Raw genomic sequence first — 8,506 nt, 5'->3', positions numbered from 1 at the left:
ATCAACAATAATATTTATCATTGTATTGTTGAAAACACATTAAGAATCTATTATTTACAAACCATAATTATATTGCTGAATATCTTCATTTAACATATTTCTGGTCTAAATAAAATTCCAGGTCACCTAGTTCACGGATAGCGTCTTTATTATATAACGATTATTTTACTGGCCGCCAACTCCGGTGATGACCTGTATATAAACTCTGAATGTCCGCGAATTGACCCGATATACCTCGCGGGTTGAAATGCAATGCTTTAAAGTGAGGCCTCGCTTCCATTGCTCTTTATACTTTTACATGCTAACATGTTGACAGGAATAAGGAAGTAAGTACTAAATATGAGAACATAGCCTTTTAAGTATAAACGCTCTTGCGCTGGTAATACTCTGAAAATAAAAAGTGTACGCACAAACTGTATTGATGTCGAGAATTGAGTGTAAAACTGTTCTATCTATTAAGCCTTTTCATTCGAGATAAAATTGTTTCATACAGTAAAACAGTGTTACAAAGACGCGGATATGTTTCCAATGTTCTGGTGGTATACTCAAATCAGCCAATGGAATAAATGAAGTGTATTCATTCGTACCTAGCCGCGGGAAATTTTATTGGAATTTTATTGGACACTTACAAAGGTCAGGCTAAGGTGAAAAGCTGGCTTAATACAGCTTACGCCGAAAAAGAAAGAGGTCAATAAAAACGTCCTTAAATTTTAACAGCAAAGCATAATAAATAAACACTGTATACTTTTTCTAATCTTTGGTCTCAGCCACAGGCATAACCCTGAAATTAAGATTTCATAAAATTGTAAGTGATATTAAATATATAGAACGTATTATTTTCAACCACTAGCTATTACAGAAAAATTTATGTAAATGTGCCATGTATCTTACAAACAAACACACAATTATCCCAAAAAGCATGCTTACAATAAGAGGAGTGTTTTGATAGAAAATTCATAATTTTTGCAAATAACTACTTTATTTTGTTATCAACACAGAGACTCTTGAAGGGAAATAATTACATTAATTCGCATCTTAATCAAATAAAGTAGTTACACATGCATTATTCCAATTGAAAGTACCTGTATTTTGTTAGCTTTCCAGGGAAAACAATTCTCCACAGCAGGTGACAAGGAGTTATTTTCTGTAAAATAATTATGAAGCACATATTATTGAAACACATAGACAATTTTTGTAAATCATTATGGCTAGTAAAATCAGTTATGGCATACAGTTGTTACTTCAAAAAAAGGAAAATTTTATAAATATGTTTGACCAAACTCAGAAAAGAACAATACTTATTTAATATTATTCATATTGTTTTTGAAATAGTTCATTTTTGATATCAGGACATTTATAGTTTTGGTTCATCAGATTCAACATCAAGTCTTTTAATTCTATATTGTTTTACACAAACATTTTGTTAGTTAAATATTGGGACACTATTTTCTGTGATGGCAATTAAGTCAATTTCTGTCAGTAAGCAATTAGAATAGTGGTGTTGATCTCGCAACCGGTGATAATATGTGTATCAATAAATTAAACATCGGGCACTGCAAAAAATATGTAATTGTTAATTAGGCGTTCCGAAAAGCCCTGAAGTGGCCATGAAATAAATCTGAACTGCATCATTTCGGTTGTCGTTCACTTACAAAATGTAGTCAAAGTATCGATGTCAGATACTGAACTGTCATTTGTTGCACATTCAGCAGTTAAGTTAGTTTCTGGATAGTTAATCTAAATTTCTTCCTGTAATTGAGGAAGCTTTAGCCTGGGTCGCCCTTTTCGGCTTTGCCTTCTCATGCTACTGATTCACGACTAGCTGGCTTGTACAGTTCGCCGGCTGTTCCCCACATATTTAGTCTGGATAAAATCAAGCCTTCGCTGCCGGATCAACGGCATGATTTAAACGTAGGTTGATCGCTATTTTTACTTATAACTTATCGTATTATCTAATTAAAACACAAAACATGTCTCTCGCGAAAACGCTGGACCGGTAAAATTATTTACTTATTGTAACAACAATACAATTAAAATTACGAGTTTATTAAAACGTAGCTGTGTTACAATAAATACCATCAACATGTCCCTGAACGAGATGATGGAGTAGTTGTTTAACATGCTGAAGAATAACATTTGAATTAATTCAGACTATGGCAAAGGAAAAGAGTCTTGTTCAAAAGTATATGTTCCGAAACTAAGAACAAGCCAGGCAGGGTTCATCATCTACTGCGAGGATGCTTGAAAAAAACAATTACATCAAAGTTCTCCGATGTATGCAAAACACTTTGGTATATCATCACGAACACTTTCTATCAAATGTCCTTCAACAAAGAAATTCAAATCTACAAGAACTTTGTTTTCACTTACCAAGAAAAAAAATACCACTATTTAACAACAAAATAAATATAACAGGTAATGCATGCGGAAACGAGTTTGAAGAGTTATCCCTAGAATGCCTTCAAATACTTAAAACGGACAGATCATCTAGAAACGAAGCCGATGGTTGAACCTTCAGAAACACAGCTTAATTCTTTGTGTTCCAAAAGACTGCATGTCAACTGAAGAGAATGACATTGAATCAAGACTACGTAGCCTTATAACAACAGTTGTGAAAGAACTGTCTAAAATGAACGGTCATGAGAACAATGTATTACACTTGTTCTGAACTTGTTGAAATTATTAATATATGCATGTTCATGCAATAAAATATCTTGCTATCAGCCTGAGTTAGTTATATATCAAGAAGTAAATCATGTTTTATTATTTGAATCCGTTTTGTCATTTACAACATATCTTATATTAAAACCAACATGCTTTATCATGGGTAGTATTTCAGATACATTTAACACTGATAAAACAAATCTACATTAAATGCTGACAAGACGGTTTGAAATCATTCGACATATTATTTAAATTGTTTTTGCAATAAGACCCCAAAAATGAATATTGTTGGTTGTCAATTGCACGAAATAACAGTAACTCACAATTTCAAATCACATAAATAAATGAGATTAACATTCAATCACAGCTTCAAATCACATAAATCAATGTAAAAGAGATCATATTAAAGAACAATTGTCAATAATACTAAACAATATATAAGAGGTCGATTAATTAAGATGCAGTTAATATAAATTAACATAAATGCATACACAGTTTTACCTTTTACGGCATATATGTGTTTTATTGATGTTTGTGACTATAATTTTTTTGCGTACCTGTATGCTTTACGCGTTTGCAGGCATTCGCTGCACGTTTTGTGCTTACTAGCCGTGTGATCCCAGAGGCCCTATTTGGACGTACGATTTGAGCCACATGTGTCTAACATTAAGTTTGCTGGGTTCGCGTTGTGGACAACAGCCATATTTTGTTACCTGTTGGCGTGTCGCAAACAGTTTCCCACACTGGGAAGATGCCTCGCGGGCCGCTTGTCCGTGAATCCGAAATTTGACGTGTTGGAAATTGTCAGTTTTTCAACTTCAGCTTACTTAGCTTGTGTGTTAGCTGTATACATTTTTGACAACGTATGCTGAGAATAACACTCACTGTACTCAAATAATAATCGACTCTGAAATATTAATATAGAGCTCACATGGTCATAGACATTTAACAATGAAAAACAAACACCATCGATATATACAACATATTAGTTTAAACCTATTTAATTAAGCTCGATAAGCCTCAGGCTTATACACGCTCTCGAGTCCGTTTCCTGGGCGTAAGCTGTCTTTGAGGAAGATCTAGAGAACGCTATTTTGTAAAACGGCTTGCAATACATGTGCATTAAAAAAAATCCCGCAACAACCGTATAGGGCTTGTCCTCTGTGTTGTCTTACATGACGGCTAGGGCCACTCCTTGCCTGAAACTTTCGGCCACACTCAGTGTAAAGACGCGTCGCGTTTGAGGTCGATTCAATATTTGCCTGGAAATTTCGGTTTCATATTGGGAAAGCATAGTGTGTTGATTACTCATTTAAAGGGATCTTTTCACGCTTTGGTAAATTGACAAAATTGAAAAAAGTTGTTTCAGATTCGCAAATTTTCGTTTTAGTTATGATATTTGTGAGGAAACAGTAATACTGAACATTTACCATGGTCTAATATAGCCATTATATGCATCTTTTGACGATTTTAAAACCTAAACATTATAAAGCGTTGCAACGCGAAACGATTGAATAATTTGGATAGTTCTGTTTTTGTCGTTAAATTTTGTGAAACTACGAATATTGCTTATATAAGGTATAAAATACATTCAGCATGTGTACACGGCGGAATAGCTCAGTAGGATTAAGCGTTTTTACTTCAGGACTCTGGCAGGACTCCAGGGGTCACTGGTTCGAAACCTGGCCCGGGCAATGTTCTTTTCCTTTTTTAAATTTTATTCTTGATTTTTTACTGGAGCTTTTATGATCCAATGTTTACATTTATCGATATAAAGCATTTAATGAATAAGTTAAAAAATGCCAAAATCTGTGAAAAGGCCCCTTTAATTTCAATAGTTCACTAATCACCCAATGTGGTGACAACAGAGATATGTTAATTAATAATACAGTATTAACGAGCAGAACATGTAACACAAAGACATAAGCATACAAATATATAACATATTATATCATAACTTTGACATTTAAGTAATGTAAGTTATATGTTTCATAATAAGAGTACGTTTAACGTCATGAAACACTTTTCTATTAAGTATCATTCAAAAACTTCTTTCGGGTAGTAAACGCTTCGTGCGTATATTTTGCCAAAGCAATTACACTCTTTCTGTCATATTTCGACATCATTGTATAACACGGATTGAAAGTTATATAATGGTTTCCAATAATGTCCATTAAATGTCCATTAAATATTTAAGTCTGATCTCATCATATAATCGGCACACTTCGTCTTCAATTACATAAAACATGCGTTTTAAACAAAAGTAACAATATCTATATTATCTATTCATATTCATATGACGACCCTTTTCAATGTGTAGTTGGTGACCTGAACAACGAACTTTCTATAACTTCCTTTATAAAATATACGGTTAATCCATATTTATGTATCTCTCGGTATTAAGGAGAGTTTTGAAATATTTATAATGTAGTGCTTCTGGTGATGTACACTTGGAGACTTTTCTAACGCATCACTTAATCATATTAATATAGCTCCCTTATTTTTGAACGGCTTATGTTGAAATTTGGACCAATTCAACACATTTCTGATTATTCATGAAAATTTATTTGAAATTGAAAAACAACAAAATATAAAACTTAACAAATTAAGAATGTTGCTTTAAAAGTCAAATTCGCAAACTCGCAGAACGTAAAATAAAAACAATGTGAAAAGTTAAAACGCATAAACTTACACGTCTTAATAACTGACCGTTTTGCAACATGCCGATTGAGCCGTTTCGCTCCTAAATATTCATAAGAGCCATATTGTTTATCTTTAATTAATATAATGGTTTTTTTTTGTGTACAAACTTACCTAGAATTATGAAATTAAAATTAAATTGGAATAACATTTATATCGCCTTTTACTACACTTGGTGATTTTTCTAACGCAACACTTTTAAAACTTACATATCTTAGTTATGAGTAAATATTTTTATTTAAAATTGCACATGTGATCATTTGACTACAATATGTGCAAGCTAACGATAAATTCATTCATCCGTGACGATCGGACGCTTTAGCAAGTGGGAAAGGTAGCCTGTAAAATGCAAAGTGCACGATTGCGCTCCTGAATATTCATACGAGCTATATTGTTTTGTAAATTAATTTAATGTTTTCCTTGTGTAAGAACCCACCTTAAATAATTAAATTGAAATAAAACTAGAAATAAATCGCGTTTCAACATTTTCACGTGCACAAATATGGAACCACACCTTCCCCACGTGCTAAAGCGTCCAATCGTCACGGATGAATGATTTTATCTTGAGCTTGCATAGAATGTTGTCAAATGATCGTATGTATACATTTAAATCAATTTCTTTACTCATAATTGAGATTGAAAAGTGATGCGTTAGAAAAGTCCCCAAGTGTGTGGATAAAAATCCAGCATCCTTTGGAGAGCAGATTCTTTACGTCTCCTTTTATAAAATAAAGTTTCATAAAAATATTGACGTTTCCAATTTCACCGGCTATCCAAGCAAACCCGAAGCCATTCTCAAACAGAAGTTGTTTAACTCCGGTGGCCCACGTACGTTGTCTTGCCTTCGGTTCTAAGTTACGTAGCATCAGGTAACAGTCTTTCGGATACCTTTTGTCTTCCATTTGAGTCAGTTTTGTCAAATACTTAACACAACGCGACATAAACACAACGCGACATATACGTTACATTTAATGGAAGCCGCCCACATTCACTCAGAGAGAGAGAGAGAGAGAGTGAGAGAGTTTGGAACATTTTGATTTAAACACGCCACATATTTACAAAACCGGGAGTGTACACGCTCTATAGTTTCATTGAAACGAAACCCCCATATCTCTGATGAGTAGCATTAAATTGGGATCACCATTGCATCAAATAATTTAAAAGTATCCTTAGGTTGGAAGTCACCAAATCGTTTTTTTTTAATCTGTATATGTTATCCAACGCATTCGAAGCTTGTAGACTTAATATTTCCTGGGTTTTGGTCCATAAAAGGTTCGCGTAAAATACGCTTCCATATATTTATAAATCTGCACAACTTCAATTTGTTCACCGTTATAAAACCATTGGATCTAAGCGGGCCTGCGTTGCGAAACACCATATTTTTTTTACTTTTCCACTTTAATTTTCATCCCTGTTAGGGAGCAGAATTGTTCAATACAGTTTATTCGTCTTAGTAGGTTTTGTTTTGTACCGGACTCCATTTTCGCACTTCAACTTCAAAAAGTCTGCTAGATCATTGATAAACAGTGAAAAAATCAGAGGCTAGCTGACACAGCCCTGTTCCGTTCCGATCGAGCATTACAGAATCTTGTTAAGACATCTTTTTCTTTATCACACGACCTTAAGTTGATATACATAGATTTAAATATATTCGGAAACTTGCAGTCTTCTTTGATACATTTCCTGATTAAACAACGCCATAAATTGTCATGAAGACACGAATCAAATGCTTTTTAGAAGTCAATAAAGAACACGTACATTCTCCTTCTTTTCTTACACAAGTACTTTTAGATAACAGCCTGCGGGTTTAATATATTGTCCACCGTAGACTAATTTTTAAGAAAACCAGCTTGAGATTCCATAATTATATCATTTCTTCGCACTCCCTAGTCAGCCTTTTATTTAATACATTTGTAAATATTTTACTTCTGCTACTTATAAGCGATATTGCCCTATACTCATTAGGCTCGTCTCTACTGCCATTTTTGTGTAACGGCACTATAATGCTTTCGCTCCATTCCGCGGGGAAACTACCTTCATCGTAAATTGCATTAAATAAGTCTTTTAAATAAGGCACAATGATCTGGCAGGTATGTTTGAACATTTCCATACATAACCCATCTACGCCTGTGCTACAGGTACATTTCAACAAACGAATGCTCGCTTAAACTTCGTAGGCAGATATTTACCGTCTAGTACGTCTGCGTTTATATGGGTGGCCAGATCTGCAATCTCGTTCTAGTTAACGGAAGTGGATGTATTGTCTGCTAAGTAAAGATTAAGAGTAAGTTTTCGATTTCGATTTTCATAAATACTGTCATCAATACCCTTTATTGTATTATGGTAACCATGCAAAAACTTTATTTGCCTCCAAATTTCCTTTGGGCTAGTACGTCCTTTACCAGGTCGTGTCTTCTACTTTTTTTCTTTCTACATAAGTTTTTGAACACGTTTCTAGCATCCATATAATCCTGTAGATCTTCTCGAGTGTCTGTCATTCGAAACCGACGTAATAGTTTATACTTGTTTTGCTTTGCCACCTCACGTTCTCGGTATCACCTATCAGACTGGTTACTCTCTGATAACCTTGCTGTACAAATATTGCGACTGACGCGCATTTTGGAACCCGCTGTTTTGAAAAATCATTCAGTTTTTCAAGGGTATTCGTTATGTTGACTGTATTGACAAACACTTCATATAATCTCTCAAAATTATTCAAAAATTAATCTTTAACCTCCTGACGCCATTTATATTTTATGTATGCATGTTTATCAAACATATAGTTCTCTTCATAAAGCATATGATTATCGTTGTCTTTACAATACAAAGTACAGTACAATGGAAAATGATCTGAGAAATCAATAAAATCAACACTAAATGGGGAAATATTAGAAACATATCAGATGAAGCTAAGACACAATCTATAATACTATGACCGTTATTTGCAACACATGTAATATTGCCGTCCTCACCATCGAGCAGTCGACCATTTAGCATATGTACAACATGAATACAACATAGCTCGATTAGAGAGTACGCAAACTTATTTATCGTCAAGTCTTTCGAATTACGCCGAAGGCAAAAATTATAACCTGGGAAGTCGGTTTCTGTACTATAAATAAAATCAAGATCGTATTGGGGG

Source organism: Dreissena polymorpha, chromosome 3 (assembly GCF_020536995.1).
Source record: "Dreissena polymorpha isolate Duluth1 chromosome 3, UMN_Dpol_1.0, whole genome shotgun sequence".
NCBI lineage: Eukaryota > Metazoa > Mollusca > Bivalvia > Myida > Dreissenidae > Dreissena > Dreissena polymorpha.
Note: the sequence above shows the minus strand (reverse complement) of the source record.